Here is a 14,968-nt window from a genome sequence, read left to right as displayed (position 1 = left end):
GAAAGATCCCCTGGAGAAGGGAAAAGTTACCCATTCTAGTACTTTGGCCTGGAGGATCTCATGGACTAGTCCATGGGATCACAAAGCACAGGACACAACTGAGCGACTTTCACTTTCATAAGATATAAAAATACAACAAAACACTACATTATTTTGGAAGATAACTACTTTAAAAGAAAAAGTAAAAGGCAAATTTAGAAAAAAAAATCAAAATATTTGTTGCTGAAATAAGCAAGCACAAATCCAGTTCCATAAGAAAAGGTATATCACTATCAGATGAAGGCTCCAGGGCAGGAAAAAAAAAGTCTTGGGTCATAGTCTAGCTCTGGCTTCCCTAAGGACTTATAAGAATTCCTCTTCTAGGGAATTCAGTCCACATGGTATTCTCTGAAGGAGTAGTAGCATCTGTCCAGCCAGGCTGATGAATACTGGTTATTGTGCATAATTGTTGAATATTGTACAACACTGAATATGGTACAAGACTAGGTAAGAGGGTATGCATTGTTTGAAATCCCCTCGAAAACCTCATCATGGCCAAAAACAACTCTCAGAAGTAAGCCAAAGATGAACCTCTCTGTGTAAAATGACAGCTGATCCAGGCAATAGGGCATGAAAATAGGAAAGAAGCTTATCAACACAAGAACAAGGAATTTTTATGCGTGAAGAGATAAAAGGTGAGAAGAGATCTATGTAAATGATATGAATATACATTCACTTAGAGCATTTTTGAGAAGCTATAGTGTTTTGATCCTGTGTCTGGTTAAGGAAGCTCTTTTTATACGACAGTAAGGAATGATAATTTCAGGTTCTGATTTGCCACTTTTTGCCTTTAGAAAATCACTTGATTCTCAGTAGATTACTTTCCTCTGCAAATAAATGGTTATTAATGATAATTATCCTTCATACTTCATGAGGTAGTTTTCATCATAAAATATTAAGCATTAAATTTTTATAGTATTCTCTCTACAATTATGTTTTCTATTTTATGATCAATCCTGCATTATTTTGCTTTATTATCTATTTTGTATTCAGTTCAGTTGCTCAGTCATGTCTGACTCTTTGCCACCCCATGAATCGCAGCACACCAGGCCTCCCTGTTCATCACCATCTCCCGGAGTTCACTCAGACCCACGTCCATTGAGTCAGTGATGCCATCCAGCCATCTCATCCTCTGTCGTCCCCTTCTCCTCCTGCCCCCAGTCCCTCCCAGCATCAGAGACTTTTCCAATGAGTCAACTCTTCACATGAGGTGGCCAAAGTACTGGAGTTTCAGCTTTAGCATCATTCCTTCCAAAGAAATCCCAGGGTTGATCTCCTTCAGAATGGACTGGTTGGATCTCCTTGCAGTCCAAGAGACTCTCAAGAGTCTTCTCCAACACCACAGTTCAAAAGCATCAATTCTTCGGTGCTCAGCCTTCTTCACAGTCCAACTCTCAAATCCATACATGACCGCAGGAAAAACCATAGCCTTGACTAGACGGACCTTAGTTGGCAAAGTAATGTCTCTGCTTTTGAATATACTATCTAGGTTGGTCATAACTTTTCTTCCAAGGAGTAAGCGTCTTTTAATTTCATGGCTGCAGTCACCATCTGCAGTTATTTTGGAGCCCAAAAAAATAAAGTCTGACACTGTTTCTACTGTTTTGCATGTATTTGCCATGAAGTGATGGGACCGGATGCCATGATCTTCGTTTTCTGAATGTTGAGCTTTAAACCAACTTTTTCGCTCTCCTCTTTTACATGTGTATTATTAAATTATATATATATTTAAACGCTTTTTGGCTATGCTGTGTAGCATGTGAGATCTTAGTTCCCAGACTAGGGATTGAACCCATGCCCCCTACAGGGGAAACAGGGAGTCTTAACCTCTGAGATGCCAGGGAAGTTCTTAAATTATTACACTTAAAAAACTAAAAATTGTGTCTCCCATTTACTTATGAGTCTGTGCCGTGCTTAGTCGTTCAGTCTTGTCTGACTCTGCAACTCCATGGACTGTATCCTGCCAGGTTCCTCTGTCCATGAGGATTCTCCAGGCAAGAATATGGAGTGGGTTTCTGAGCCCTGCTCCAGGGGATCTTCCCAACCCAAGGGTCGAACCCAGGTCTCCTGCATTTCAGGCAGATTCTTTACTGTCTGAGCCACCAGTGATGTCCCGCTTATGAGTCTATATAGTTTTAAATCTAAGAATTAGAAACTAGCAATATTTTAAAGAATAAGTATAACTTTGTACTTTGTAAATATATTTGATGACTAATCATACGGACCTTTTATTACTACTAGCACCCAACTCTGTGGAATAGAATAATGTGGAATGGTTATTATTAAAAATACTAAATGTGGAGTATTCACGAGTGTGAAATTTACGTATTTATGAGTATGAAATTTATTTATGAGGATTATTATGATGATGTTTCTGCTATACTTTTCATTTCTGTGTCATATTCTTATGGAATTTAACCTACAAAGTGCTTTCTCTTGCATTAATTCATCATACATATTAAGATTAATTTTAATATATACATCTCAAGAAAAGATGAAGCCCCTTGGCCACAAAGTCTCTGAGCAAATTCATAGGGATGAGTTTTGGTACACAAGCCCTCCGCACATCTCCTGCTCTTTCTGTTGTACCCCACAATGGTCCCACTGATACTTCAAGCAGGGCATTTTACCCACAATGTCAAGCCTTCTTCTGATCCTATATATTTCTAGATGCTACAGTTTGCATGAGAATTTGATAACACTAACACTCATATTTGGCGCTTCCCTGATAGCTTAGATGGTAAAGAATCTGCCTGCAATGCAGGATACTCGAGTTCAATCCCTGGGTCAGGAAGATCCCCTGGAGAAGGGACTACAACCCACTCCAGTATTCTCACCAGGAGAATTCCATGGACAGAGGAGGCTGGCAGGCTACAGTCCATCAGGTCGCAAAGAGTCGCACACAACTGAGCAACTAACACTCATATTTGTCTTAAAAAATCGTATTAACATTTACAAACAAGACAAATAATAAGTAATGATAGAAATTGGAGGGTATAGATGTACATTCGGATGTGAGAAAACGAAAAACTGAAAGAACAGCAGGTTAAATTCAGTCCTGTGGTAAGCAGTTTTGGCCCACAGTCCATGCTCGTTCACACGTGGCCCTGGATGGGAAAGTTGCAAACTTGGCGGTCCCCGCTACCTCAGCCCTTTCCTGGGTGCCTCAGGCTGTAGACGGATTTTCTCTCTGGCTGAGAGTCCCTGTATGGGCCCAGCAGGCAGCTAAAGAAGGAATTGATAATAATTTTTTTTTTTCCAACTCAACTTCACTGAGTCTAAGTCACTGCCCTCAGGCCCCCCAACTGCAGGTAGCCTTAAAGCCAGAGTCCATCCCGAGTACCCAGAACTTTACTCTGAGGTGGCATTGAAGCGCATGTGCATACGCTCCTGCTCCACGGAACTGGGATGGCCCTAGGGTGCCTGAGCACAACTTCACTTTCCCCCTGCCCTCCATTATCCCTCTGGCCTGCTCCAGGTCCCCTGCACATCAGCCTCCCCCTTAGCACACTTGAGCCTTGATAGTCTTGGGCTATCTGTGTCCTCCCACATCCACACCTCCTAACTAGGGCGTGGCTGACAGAAAGGCTTCCCTTTGAAATGTTGTTTCAGAAATAAGGAAATGATAACGAGATAACAATTGTTTACACAATGTAACGATGGGGTTCAAGGACTTAGGTGGGTTGAAACTGTGTTATTTTCAGTATAGTCACATTTAACTTCTTGGTTCTAAGTCATTGCACTGGTAAATAAACTGATGTATGTGTGTGTGCTCAGTCCTGTCCAACTCTTTGCAACCCCATGGACTGTAGCCCACCAGGCTCCTCTGTGCATGGCAACAATACTGGAGTGGGTTGCCATTCTCTGCTCCAGGGTATCTTCCTGACCCAGGGATCAATTACCCAGCTCGTGAATCTCCTGCATTGCTAGGTGGATTCTTTTTGTGGCTCAGCTGGTAAAGAATCTGCCTGCTATGCGGGAGATCTGGGTTTCGATCCCTAGGTTGGGAAGTTCCCCTGGAGAAGGGAAAGGCTGCCCACTCCAAAACTTCTGGCCTGGAGAATTCCATGGACTGTATAGTCCCTGGGGTTGGAAAGAGTTGGACAGGACTGAGCGATTTTCAGTGTCACCTGGAATTAAACATTAGCATGTTTGACTGTGACTTCTCTTTCCTTGATGATAATAAAAATCTGCAAGAACACTGAAGGGAGAAAACTACCTATAGGAACTAGAAAATACCAAGAAGAGTCTGTATAGGCTATGGTCTGAATGTTTGTGTCCGCCCCCTCCCCCACCCTCAACATTCACAGGTTGAAAACCTAGTCTGGAGAGGAGGGTGTTAGGAGGTGGTGTCATTGGCAGGGACTTAGGTCAGAAGGGTATATTCCTCATGATTGGAATTGTCCCTTGTTCTAATTGAGTGTGAGATCACAGTCAGAAGTTGGCCTTCTGCAGTCTCAGAGAGGACTCTCCTCCAAACCCAACCATGATCTTGGACTTCCAGCCTCCAGAATTGTGAGGAATAAATGTCTTGTTTTTAAGCCACCCAGATTCTCTCTCTTTCTGTTTAAAATAGCAGTCCAAAGAGAGAAAGGCAGTGTCTAAACAAACAAACCAGCAAACAGACACACACAAGCTCAAAATAAAAAGAGTGGGTTTTCCCTTGGCTAGGAATCCATTTTCTACTGAAAACTGCCAGTCATTTTACCATTTCTCACAGATGACCAGTACATCAAGATAACACATTTTAAGGATGTTTTCAAGTGGTATAACTTTATTTTAAAACTATGTGCTGGAGTAAACATGACATTTCTGAAAACTGATTCCTTTGAAATCTCCCTTCAGATCCAAGCGTCCAGGTCCTTTCTTGCCAACTGACCTGCAAGACTGAAGGTCACACAGTCACCGCCTCCGGCAGATGCCTGCAGAGAAGGCACAGCAGCAACAGAGGGCCCAGCAGGGCGGCCAGGCCCAGCTTACACAGGGTCCCCGGAGCCGCCTTGGGAAACCGGCCAGTGGCCAAAGCTCCCGCTACCTCAGCGCGCGGGCGGCTAGTCGCTCCACCACCCTGCGCAGCCTCTCCTCGCGGCTCAGCCCGCCCAGGGTCTGCGCCAGGCGGTACACGTCGTTGGTGTAGGGGGGGCCGCCATGGTCCCTCACCAGCTCCACCACCAGCCCCATCAGCTCCCCGACCTGCGCCTCCCGCTCCCCGTCGGCCGCTCGGTTGTCGAAGGCGCAGCAGCGGCCCCTGCACTCGGCCACCAGCTCCCGGAGCGCGCGGTTGTCGGTGTCGCGCACGTACTGCTGCAGCGAGCCCCGCTCCAGGTCCTCCCTGCGGGTGAAGACCACGACGGCGCGCGCCGCGATGCCCGCCCCGAAGAGCGCCTTCACCCCGCGCCAGGCCCGCAGGTCCTGGGCGGTGAAGCGGCCGAGCTGGGTCACCAGGAGCACGGCGTGGGGCCCCGGGGCCGACAGCAGGTAGCAGCGGCCTCTCTCCTCGAAGCCCGGGTCTGCCTGGGCGACCTCGGGGCTGAAGAGGTCGGGGGTGTCGAGGACTTCCACGTCCCACGAGGCCCAGCGGCAGCTCCCCGTGGCGCAGGCGCTGGTCACCGCCGTGGCCGCGAGCCTGGAGAGGAAGTGCTTCCGCTGGAGGATCCTGTTGCCCGTGGCGCTCTTCCCGGTCCCTGACCTCCCGGCCAGGAGGAGGCGCAGCCTGCGCTCCTGCAGGGCGGACCTGAACTCCTGGAAACCTCTGGACACGAGTGGTCTGTAAGCTTCGGAACCTGAGAGCAACATGTCCCGATTTCGGGTCTCTTGGACGCCTTGCGAGCAAAGGAGAACAGAGCGCTTCCACGGTTGTGTTTGGGGCCAAACCATTACTGGATTCCCTTGTGGCTCAGCTGGTAAAGAATCTACCTGCAGTGTGGGAGACATGGGTTCTATCCCTGGGTTGGAAAGATCCCCTGGAAAGGGAAAGGCTGCCCACTCCAAAAATTCTGGCCTGGAGAATTCCATGGAGTGCATCGTCCATGGGGTCGCAGAGTCTGATATGACTGAGCGACTTTCACTTTAACTTTATTGAGTGACCTGGTGTGAGATTTGGGCACTCCAAGGTGGTCACTACCTGTCTATTTCTCCCGTCTTTGCCTTCACACGTGCACCGGTGCTCCAGCAGCTGCTGAACGTTTCTCTAGAAGATGCCCCTTTGTAATACAGGCCATTCAGTTCAGTTCAGTCACTCAGTCATGTCTGACTCTTTGCGATCCCATAAATCGCAGCACACCAGGCCTCCCAGTTCATCCCCAACTCCCAGAGTTCACTCAAACTCAGGTCCATCGAGTCGGTGATGCCATCTAGCCATCTCATCCTCTGTCGTCCCCTCTCCTCCTGCCCCCAATCCCTCCCAGAGTCAGAGTCTTCTCCAATGAGTCAACTCTTCACATGAGGTGGCCAAGTTTGGAGTTTCAGCTTTAGCGTCAGTCCTTCCAAAGAACACCCAAGACAGATCTCCTTTAGGATGGACTGGTTGGATCTCCTTGCAATCCAAGGGACTCTCAAGAGTCTTCTCCAACACCACAGTTCAAAACCATCAATTCTTCAGCACTTAGCTTTCTTCACAGTCCAACTCTCACATCCATATATGACTACTGGATAAACCATAGCCTTGACTAGATGAAACCATAGACTTGACTATTACTTTGTTGGCAAAGTAATATCTCTGCTTTTGAATACACTATCTAGGTTGGTCATAACTTTTCTTCCAAGGAGTAAGCGTCTTTTAATTTCATGGCTGCAATCACCATCTGCAGTGATTTTGGAGCCCAAAAAAATAAAGTCTGACACTGTTTCCACTGTTTCCCCATCTATTTCCCATGAAGTGATGGGACCGGATGCCATGATCTTCATTTTCTGAACATTGAACTTTAAACCAGCTTTTTCACTCTCCTCTTTCACTTTCAACAAGAGGCTTTTTAGTTCCTCTTCACTTTCTACCATAAGGGTGGTGTCATCTGCATGTCTGAGGTTATTGATATTTCTCCCAACAATCTTGATTTCAGCTTGTGCTTCCTCCATCCCAGAATTTCTCATGATGTACTCTGCATAGAAGTTAAATAAGCAGGGTGACAATATACAGCCTTGACGAACTCCTTTTCCTATTTCGAACCTGTCTGTTGTTCCATGTCCAGTTCTAGCTGTTGCTTCCTGACCTGCATATAGGTTTCTCAGGAGGCAGGTCAAGTGGTCTGGTATTCCCATCTCTTTCAGAATTTTCCACAGTTTCTTGTGATCCACACAGTCAAAGGCTTTGGCATAGTCAATAAAGCACAAATAGATGTTTTTCTGGAACTCTCTTGCTTTTTCGATGATTCAGCGGATGTTGGCAATTTGATCTCTGGTTCCTCTGCCTTTTCTAAAACCAGCTTAAATATCTGGAAGTTCATGGTTCACATATTGTTGAAGCCTGGCTAGGAGAATTTTAAGCACTACTTTACTATCATGTGAGATAAGTTCAATTATGCAGTAGTTTGAGCATTCTTTGGCATTGCCTTTCTTTGGAATTAGAATGAAAACTGACCTTTTCCAGTCCTGTGGCCACTGCTGAGTTTTCCAAATTGGCTGGCATATTGAGTGCAGCACTTTCACACCATCATCATCCAGGATTTTAAATAGGTCACCTGGAATTCCATCACCTCCACTAGCTTTGTTCATAGTGATGCTTCCTAAGGCCCACTTGACTTCACATTCCAGGATCACTCTAGGTGAGTGATCACACCATCATGATTATCTTGGTCCTAAAGATTTTTTAGTACAGTTCTTCCATGTATTCTTGCACCTCTTCTTAATATCTTCTGCTTCTGTTAGGTCCATACCACTTCTGTCCTTTATTGAGCCTATCTTTGCAAGAAATGTTTCCTTGGTGTCTCTAATTTTCTTGAAGAGATCTCTAGTCTTTCCCATTCCGTTGTTTTCCTCTATTTCTTTGCATTGATCACTGAGGAAATCTTTCTTATCTCTCCTTGCTATTCTTTGGAACTCTGCATTCAGATGCCTATATCTTTCCTTTTCTCCTTTGCTTTTCACTTCTCTTCTTTTCGCAGCTATTTGTAAGGACTCCTCAGACAGCCATTTTGCTTTTTTGCATTTCTTTTCCATAGGGATGATCTTGATCCCTGTCTCCTGTACAATGTCACAAACCTCATTCCATAGTTCATCAGGCACTCTGTCTATCAGATCTAGGCCCTTAAATCTATTTCTCACTTCCACTGTATAATCATAAGGGATTTGATTTAGGTCGTACCTGAATGGTCCAGCGGTTTTCCCTACTTTCTTCAATTTAAGTCTGAATTTGGCAATAAGGAGTTCATGATCTGAGCCACAGTCAGCTCCTGGTCTTATTTTTGCCGACTGTATAGAGCTTCTCCATCTTTGGCCACAAAGAATATAATCAATCTGATTTTGGTGTTGACCATCTGATGATGTCCATGTGTAGAGTCTTCTCTTGTGTTGTTGGAAGAGGGTGTTTGCTAGGACCAGTGCGTTCTCTTGGCAAAACTCTATTAGCCTTTGCCCTGGTTCATTCTGCATTCCAAGGCCAAATTTGCCTGTTACTCCAGGTGTTTCTTGACTTCCTACTTTAGCATTCCAGTCCCCTATGATGAAAACGACTTATTTTTTTGGTGTTAGTACCAAAAGGTCTTGTAGGTCTTCATAGAGCCAATCAACTTCAGCTTCTTCAGCATTACTGGTTGGGGCATAGGCTTGGATTACTGTGTTATTGAATGGTTTGCCTTGGAAACAAACAGAGATCATTCTGTCGTCTTTGAGATTGCATCCAAGTACTGCATTTTAGACTCTTTTGTTGACCATAATGGCTACTCCATTTCTTCTAAGGGATTCCTGCCCACAGTAGTAGATATAATGGTCATCTGAGTTAAATTCACCCATTCCAGTCCATTTTAGTTCACTGATTCCCAGAATGTCAATGTTCACTCTTGCCATCTCCTGTTTGACCACTTCCAGTTTACCTTGATTCATGGACCTGACAGTCCAGGCTCCTATGCAATATTGCTCTTTACAGCATCGGACCTTCCTTCTATCACCAGTCCCATTCACAGCTGGGTATTGGTTTTGCTTTGGCTCCATCCCTTCATTCTTTCTGGAGTTATTTCTCCACTGATCTCCAGTAGCATATTGGGCACCTACCAACCTGGGGAGTTCCTCTTTCAATATCCTATCATTTTGCCTTTTCATACTGTTCATGGGGTTCTCAAGGCAAGAATCCTCAAGTGGTTTGCCATTCCCTTCTCCAGTGGACCACATTCAGTCAGACCTCTCCACCATGACCCACCCATCTTGGTGGCCCCACATGGCATGGCTTGGTTTCATTGAGTTAGACAAGGCTGTGGTCTGTGTGATTAGATTGACTAGTTTTCTGTGATTCTGGTTTCAGTGTGTCTGCCCTCTGATGCCCTCTCAGAACATGTACCATCTTAGTTGGGTTTCTCTTACCTTGGATGCCAGGTATCTCTTCACAGCTGCTCCAGTAAAGCACAGCCACTGCTCCTTACTTTGGACGAGGGGTATCTCTTCACCACCACCCCTCCTGACCTTGAAAGTGGAGTAGCGCCTCTTGACCCTCCTGCACCCACACAGCCACCACTCCATGGACGTGGAGTTGCTCCTCTTGGCCGCTGCCCCTGACCTTGGGCATGGGGAAAATTCTGAAAGAGATGGGAATACCAGACCACCTGACCTGCCTCCTGAGAAACCTATATGCAGGGCAGGAAGCAACAGCTAGAACTGGACATGGAACAACAGACTGGTTCGAAATAGGAAAAGGAGTTCGTCAAGGCTGTATATTGTCACCCTCCTTATTTAACTTATATGAAGAATACATCATGAGAAATGCTGGGCTGGAAGAAGCACAAGCTGGAATCAAGATTGCTTGACTCCTGCTGTCTGCAAGGCCGTTCTGCCCCAGCTTCTGGTCCCTTCGGCCACCTTTTCTCTAAGTCCTTAAGAACTGCTCCCCAACCTCCTGGCCTCACTTCCTCCCACACTGCTGGCCCTCACCTGCCCCTGGCCCTGCCAGCAGGATCATCCTCCTTGCCGGGCTCCAGGGCCTCCCGCTCAGCCAGGGAGCAGATGCCAAGACACCACCTCCCCTGACATCAGCGATTATGCTGAGGGCCATTAGGCTCTCAGCATGGCTATTTTTAGAGACCCCATGTCCATCACGGAGACACTTTCCTGTGTGGAAACAGCCCCCCCTCCATGCAACCCCCCACCACCACCCCCTGCCACCCCCTGCACAGCTAGGGTTCCTTAATTAAAAGTACACTGTTGGTTTAAAAACAAACAAAAAAAAAGATTGCTTGAGAAATATCTAGAGAAATATCAATAACCTCAGATATGCAGATGACACCACCCTTATGGCAGAAAGTGAAGGGGAACTAAAAAGCCTCGTGATGAAAGTGAAAGAGGAGAGTGATAAAGTTGGCTTAAAGCTCAACATTCACAAAACTAAGATCATGGCATCTGGTCCCATCACTTCATGGAAAATAGATGGGGAAACAGTGGAAACTGTCAGACTTTATTTTGGGGGGCTCCAAAATTAAAAGACGCTTACTCCTTGGAAGGAAAGTTATGACCAACCTAGATGGCATATTCACAAGCAGAGACATTACTTAACCAACAAAGGTCCATCTAGCCAAGGCTATGGTTTTTCCTGTGGTCATGTATGGATGTGAGAGTTGGACTGTGAAGAAAGCTGAGCGCCAAAGAATTGATGTTTTTGAACTGTGGTGTTGGAGAAGACTCTTGAGAGTCCCTTGGACTGCAAGGAGATCCAACCAGTCCATTCTGAAGGAGTTCAGTCCTGAGTGTTCTTTGGAAGGAATGATGCTAAAGCTGAAACTCCAGTATTTTGGCCACCTCATGGGAAGAGTTGACTCATTGGAAAAGACTCTGATGCTGGGAGGGATTGGGGGCAGGAGGAGAGGGACGACAGAGGATGAGATGGCTGGATGGCGTCACTGACTTGATGGACGTGAGTTTGAGTGAACTCCGGGAATTGGGGATGGACAGGGAGGCATGGTGTGCTGCAATTCATGGGGTCGCAAAGAGTTGGACACGACTGAGTGACTAAACTTAACTGACTGAACATATTATTAGATTTGGTTTGCTTTTTAAAAATTATACTATTCATAAGACTGAAAAGAAAGAGCAAATATTGGCCACAAACAATGAATGAAAGACAAATACAAACAGCACCTAACATTTCTGAATTTCTAGACTTAAGTTCTAAAAGGATGTCAACACTCAGGACACTATGACATATAATCATGATGTCAATCACTTCAATAACAGATCTAGCTCATAAGAAACAGCTTTCTTTTAATAAAAGAAAGGCATTTTTCATGATGGGCAGAGCTCTCCCAAAAGAAAAGCAACACTTGCAATTTATGGAGCCAACAAGAAAGATATTTTAAAAGTGTCCCACTCTTTAATCAGCTATACTACAATGCAAAATATAGAAAAAAATTTTTTACATATCTCACTCCAACAGATGCTCTACTCATGAGTTTTGCTTTTCATAAATACTTTTAACTTTTTTAAATGTTGTTCTTGTTCAGTCGCTAAAGGTGTCTGACCCTTTGCAACCCTATGGACTGCAGCATGCCAGGCTTCCCTGTCCATCACCAATTCCCAGAGCTTGCTCAAACTCATTTCCATCGAGTTTGTGATGGCATCCGACCATCTCATCCTCTCTCTTCCCCTTCTCCTCCTGATTTCAACCTTTCTCAACATTAGGGTCTTTCTCAATGAGTTAGCTCTTTGCATTAGGTGGCCAAAGTATCTGAACTTCAATCTCAGTATCAGCTCCCCTCATGACTATTCAGAATTGATTTCCTTTAGGATTGACTTGCTGGATCATTGAAAAACCAAGAGAGTTACAGAAAAACATCTATTTCTGCTTTATTGACTATGCCAAAGCCTTTGACTGTGCGTATCACAATTAACTGTGGAAAATTCTTAAAGAGATGGCAATATCAGACCACCTGATCTGCATCCTGAGAAATCTGTAGGCAGGTTAGGAAGCAACAGTCAGAACTGAACATGCAACAACAGACTGGTTCCAAACAGGAAAAGGAGTACGTCAAGGCTGTATATTGTCACCCTGCTTATTTAACTTATATGCAGACTACATCATGAAAAACACTGGGCTGAAGGAAGCACAAGCTGGAATCAAGATTGCTGGGAGAAATATCAATAACCTCAGATATGCAGATGGCACCACCCTTATGGCAGAAAGGGAAGAAGAACTAAAGAGCCTCTTGATGAAAGTGAAAGAGGAGAATGTAAAGGTTGGCTTAAAGCTCAACATTCAGAAAACTAAGATCATAGCATCTGGTCCCATCACTTCATGGGCAAATAGATGGGGAAACAGTGGAAACCATGACTGACTTTATTTTTCTGGGCTCCAAAATCACTGCAGATGGTGATTACAGCCAAGAAGTTAAAAGATGCTTACTCCTTGGAAGGAAAGTTATGACCAACCTAGACAGCATATTAAAAAGCAGAGACATTACTTTGGAAAAAGGTCTGTCTAGTCAAGGCTATGGTTTTTCCAGTGGTCATGCATGGATGTGAGAATTGCACTATAAAGAAAGCTGAGCATGAAAGAATTGATGCTTTTGAAGAGTGGCGTTGGAAAAGACTCTTGAGAGTCCCTTGGACTGCAAGGAGATCCAACAAGTCCATCCTAAAGGAGATCAGTCGTAGAGGTTCACTAGAAGGACTGATGTTGAAGCTGAAACTCCAATACTTTGGCCACCTGATGTGAAGGGCTGATTCATTTGAAAAGACCCTGATGCTAGGAAAGATTGAGGGCAGGAGGAGAAGAGGACGAAAGAGGATGAGATGGTTGGATGGCATCACCGAGCCAATGCACATGGGTTTGGTGGACTCTGGGATTTGCTGATGGATGGTGAGGCCTGGCGTGCTGTGGTCTATGGAGTCGCAAAGAGTCAGACACGACTGAGTGACTGAACTGAACTGAACTGAACTGGGTGCTATAAGGCATGAGACTCTTGGAACAAGTCCAGAGGGAACGGTTCATAATCTTGAAAACAAGATATGATCCTGGGGTTGGAAAACCAACCCAAGACTGTTTCCCAACTAGCGTCTCAGAGTCGCATGTTTTACGTGTCTGGAAGAAAACCTAGATAAGAATATTAGTCTTAGTTACTGATCTGTTATTGATTATGATTTCCTAATTGCTCCATGGTTAATGATCATTTTGTTCTTTGGCCCTGAAGGCCACATGAGTTACAGTTTAACTCTGCGCATATTCCTTCATTTATGGCTGAAAGTCTAATAAAGCTGGCTTGGATTCAGTTTCGGCACCTCCACCTTGGAGTGGTGTTGGTCCCCTGATCCTCGCTTTTCTCTGAATGGGTAACAGTGGAGCAAAATCCTTCTAAGCATAGTGACTATATGCAAGTGTTAAAAACTTTGTTAAAAGGTTTGGGGGTTGAGATATCTCACACCTCTTTTAAAGAATTGTTTTCTGCCATTGAAAAATATTGCTACTGGCTAGATCCAGATAAAGGGACTTTGAGGCATGAGGAATGGCAAGAAGTTACGTGTTGCCTGCGCCTTGCCTACCAAAGTGGCGAAAAGATTCCTATGCCTATGGCCAGTAGGGAATCTTAGCACAGCTTTAGGACCCCTGCAATCTGAAACCTCAGATTCAGGGGATTCTGGAGAACAATACAAGAACAAATGGAGGAAATGAATTTATATGAAAACATAGGTGATGAGGAAGAGAAACAACCAATAAAAATGGAAAACAAGAGCCAAAAAGATGATAGAAGTCAAGAACAGATCTTTCTCACTCAACCAACTGCTACTATGCTACCCTCCCCCCGCCCCGCCCCGCCTTCAATCCTGAAAGCTCTTGGGATGATGGATTTGCTTTTAAACCACAGATAATTGTGTGTCATAATAAAATGATGACTGTACAAAATGGAGTTCTATGGCACAGTTGCAGGGGGATGAAGACCCTGTTTCTTCCTGTGGCTGTAACTCAAATCCCACCAGATCCTCAATTCTCCCGAGGAGGAATGCGCTATGATTATAATGCCATACCTTTTAAAACCATAGAGGAGATGAAACAGGCATGTACCCAATATGGAACCAATCCTCCTTATACCATGGGACTAATTCAGGGACTTTCACAAGCTGAACGGTTAATTCCTTATGATTGGGAAATGATAGCCAGAACTTGGTATCCACCTCAGAATTTTTACAATTTAGGACCTGTTGGCAAGATGAGGCAAATCAACAAGCTCACAGAAATGTGACAACCAACCCGCCAGTTGATACAACACTTGATCAATTGACGGGTAGTGGGGCACATTTTGGCATTCAAGCTCAGTTACAATTTGATCATCAATTACTCACTCAAGTGAGAATGATATGTTTAAAATCCTGGGAGAGAATAAATCCACCCGGACAAGCCTCGATTTCATTTACCCAAATTAAACAATCAAATGGGGAACTTTATGTAGATTTTATTGCCAGGTTACGTCAAAATTTACATAAAACAGTTTCACAACCTGGTTGGAGAGATTTGCTGATGCAAGTTCATGCTTATGACAATGCTAACTCAGAATGCAAAAATGTAATTCAGCCTCTCAAAGCACAAGGTGACCCTGTAGAAGAATATCTTAAAGTTTGCCAGGATATTGGGTCAGAACCATATAAAATGCAACTTCTAGCTCAAGCATTGTCTAAAACTAATAAAAAGACAGATATAAGATGTCACCAATGTGGAAAATCAGGACACATTAAAATAGACTGTAAAGGAAGAAGGTAGTCAATTGATATGTATACCATAGGCTCTGATTGCCACTCCTATTTG

At 44.6% G+C, this 14,968-nt stretch overlaps 1 pseudogene; it reads right to left on the bottom strand.

Annotated features, from left to right (window-relative positions):
- Positions 1–4,784: 4,784 nt before the first annotated feature.
- Positions 4,785–5,850, bottom strand: LOC121819469 (GTPase IMAP family member 1-like; annotated as a pseudogene).
- Positions 5,851–14,968: the final 9,118 nt, after the last annotated feature.

This window comes from Ovis aries, chromosome 4 (assembly GCF_016772045.2).
Source record: "Ovis aries strain OAR_USU_Benz2616 breed Rambouillet chromosome 4, ARS-UI_Ramb_v3.0, whole genome shotgun sequence".
NCBI lineage: Eukaryota > Metazoa > Chordata > Mammalia > Artiodactyla > Bovidae > Ovis > Ovis aries.
The sequence above is the reverse complement of the archived record's forward strand: the minus strand, read 5'-3'. Positions and strand labels throughout refer to the sequence as shown.